Source organism: Drosophila navojoa, chromosome 5, assembly GCF_054131105.1.
Source record: "Drosophila navojoa isolate 15081-1374.11 chromosome 5, UAZ_NAV_1.0, whole genome shotgun sequence".
NCBI lineage: Eukaryota > Metazoa > Arthropoda > Insecta > Diptera > Drosophilidae > Drosophila > Drosophila navojoa.
In genome coordinates, this window is record NC_142893.1 from 12,401,616 (window position 1) to 12,404,993 (window position 3,378).

Below are 3,378 nucleotides of genomic sequence, written 5' to 3' on the forward strand. Positions count from 1 at the left end.
AGAGAGCGAGAGAGGGGGTGAGTGGAGCAGAGGGTGTAAAAGGCCAAACTACAAGCTCAAACCTGATCGAGTGTTAGTGTGTTATGCACACACACACACACACACACACACACAGCTCTTTGAGCAGCAAGAAAGAAGGAAAAAGAAAAGTAGAGTAAATGTTTATGCGACGTTTATGCTACAGCGCAATTTGAATATTTTATGGATGAAATTCGATTTCGACCATGGCCGGCACGTGCACTAAAAACTTTTGCATATGGAAATTGATTTCCTTTGGTGTCATACCTTACGAATGCCCATGTGTGCGTGTGTGTCCAGCCCAGTTGAGCCATTTGCTGGCCGACTATTTTGACAGTTGTCAAGAGCATAAAAACAAACGCAATTTGCACCTCTTTGGCAACAAAGGCAGGGGGCGGCGGAACCAATTTTGAGGCATGATAAAACTAAGCAATTTATATGCCGCACGTGAGGCGACCGAGCGCCAGCATTATTACGCATACGCCGTGTGCTACAAATTGAATAAAACCTGCAGAAAGAGCATTTGATGGCATCTATGATTTAGTGGATCTGCTTAGCAAAACTCCAGCTCACTCCTCGCCTATTATGCAAATCAATAGCCAAAGCAGCTTGGCCAAGCAAATTAATTTGCATAGTATTTCGTTTACGGGGAGAGCAATAAGTTTTCTGTGCTAAGAATAGTATTTCTTGTAACTAGCGGAATGGTTAAGCGAATGCAATCGTAGTAAAGCTGTTTTTGTTTTATTTAAGTTTACTTTTATTTTATTTTATTTTATTTTTTTTTTTATTTCATTTTATTTTATTTCATTTTATTTTATTTCATTTTATTTTATTATATTTTATTTTTTTTATTTTATTTTATTTTATTTTATTTTATTTTATTTTATTTTATTTTATTTTATTTTATTTTATTTTATTCAATTTTATTTAATTTTATTTTATTTTATTTATTTTATTTACTTTTTTGACAATTTAATATCAATCATATCAATAAGCTTATCACAAATTAATCAGCTGAGCTCATTGGCCACACACACACACACTCACACACACACAGCCTGCACATCTCCATTGAGCCCAAAAGCAGTTTGACAGCCGATTTAGTTACTTTGCCATCAATATTGATGCCTCGCATGTCCATGTCAAAAGGGCAGCAGTTCGTTAAATATTGAAGGCTTGATAATTTGAATAGCCAGGCGAAAAGCTGTCAGTGCAACGATTCGATTCGATTCGATTCGATTTCAGTTGTTCAGTTGTTCAGTTGGCAAATATTGAAAGCGGATATGCGAAGCGACAGCAGCAGCGGGTTTAGTGCCAGGGCAAGTGGACGTTATTAAATGCAGTGTCCGATGTTGTCAGATCATGTGGCCCAAAGCCAAATGGGGCCTCAATGCTATAGCTTTCCACTGCACACGCGCCCGCTCCCCCTTCCCCTCTCCTCCACCAGTTAGATTGGGTTATTGAAAATTTGAAATATATTTGCAACCCGCTGGGCATTTAATGAAATGAAATGTCTAAAAGCGTTATTATTTAGTTCTTTTTTTTTTAGTTAGTGTGGCATTAACGATTTCATAATTTATGACGTGGAGTTTGGCAAGGGCTTCGTGTCAGAAATTGGGCCATGATTTACTGGCAGCATTCAATGGAAAAACTCAAGTAAATGTCACATGAGTGTCGTACTTGTTCTGTCTCCCTCTTCCACTCTCCCACTCTCTCCCTCTCCCACTCTCTCTTTTCTGTTTTGCCCGCGAGCTGCGTGCAACTCGTTCAAAGTAAAAAGTCTTGAATAAAAAATTTATAAGCTTAATAAAAGCGCTGCAGCAGAGGCAAAGACCAAGCCACGACTCTGGCTCTGCTTGTTGTTGATGTCGTTTCCTCTTTTGGCTTTCCAGGCACACACACACGCACACACACACACATAGACTGTTGGAAAAACTTTGAAATCGGCAGCTACGTGCGTCAAAGCCAAAAAGCGCCAACTTTATATCGTTGACGTTGCTGCTGCTGCTGCTTTTACTTTGGAACTTCAAAAGACTTTCCGATTATTTTCGTACATCCTTGCTATTTATTTAACTTGCGCGGCAACTGCAGAGCCAATTGGCGCTGTTGGAATGCCAAATAATTTGAGCAATAATCAAAATAAAATCACAATAAATATTCAGCTGAATAGCAGCTCGAATGGCGTAATTAACTTGTTGCACGCTCCGTTTGCCCTTTCTCTACACTTGTTGTTGTTGTTGCTGTTGTTGCTGGACTGCAATCTGGGCCAATCTAATCGCATGTATCCGGCAAATATTTCTGTGCCACAAATGGCATAGCAAGCATATACGACTACCCAAATAGTTGTGCGGGCATTAGTGGCAAATTAAAGAAAGCATAAACACGAAATCAGCACATGCACGAGGCAGCCGTACAAAGCAGCTCTGTCCGCCTTTCAAATCCGCAAATCGCACATAAAAATTGTTAACGGAAGCGAAAATTAATTAAAGCCATGGACAAGGACAAAGTACGCGCTGGCACGCAACGCCCTGGCCAGGAGCAGGCAAGACGATGCCAGATGGCAGAAGGAGCCAGGCAACAGGCAACGGGCAGCAGGAAGCGGGCAGCAGGAGTCTGGGCCTCAAATTCAAAATATGAGCACCCCGCGAACGTTGCGCCATTTTAGACGTGCTCAAATATTTGCGAAACGTGTCAAAAGCGTAGCAAACTTTGCGCTTCAAAAGCGCCAACCAAACAGCCAGCCAACCGCTCAACCACCCAACCACCCAACCACGGACTGCTTCCGCCGCCAGCTGTAAAAACAATTGATTGAACGCTGTGGGCGTGCCGCAGGGCTGGGGCACAATGGCCAGGTCCAGCTCCAGGTCTGGCTCCTGGTTTAAATGTCACTGGGTTAGCATCGGCCACACCACACGCCCACCCACCTGTCTCTCACCTGTGTGCGGTCAGGCAAACAGACGATAAATAGATGGACGAGCAGCGCAACAACAATTGTTACCCAAAATCATCCAAAATTATCGAAATATTTTTAGCCCCAGACACACACACACACACATACACAGAATAGCAGCGACAGGCCATCAAGGTATTCCGATATGCACAGCTATTTCCAAGTATTTTTATTTAACTTTTATTCATATCCAAATCAAAATCAAAATCAAGAGCAAAAACAAAAACAAAATCAAGGCTGACATTCGGTGGACAGTTGTGGCTGACAAACGAAATGTCAGTTTTAGTGTGACGTTTGCTAAGTGCTCGAATGAATCATGAAACACATAAATAAATGCCCGAAATTGACAAAGCAAAACATAAACAACAAGAAGAAGAGCAAAAAGTAAGCCATTTGCCAATCAATGGGCA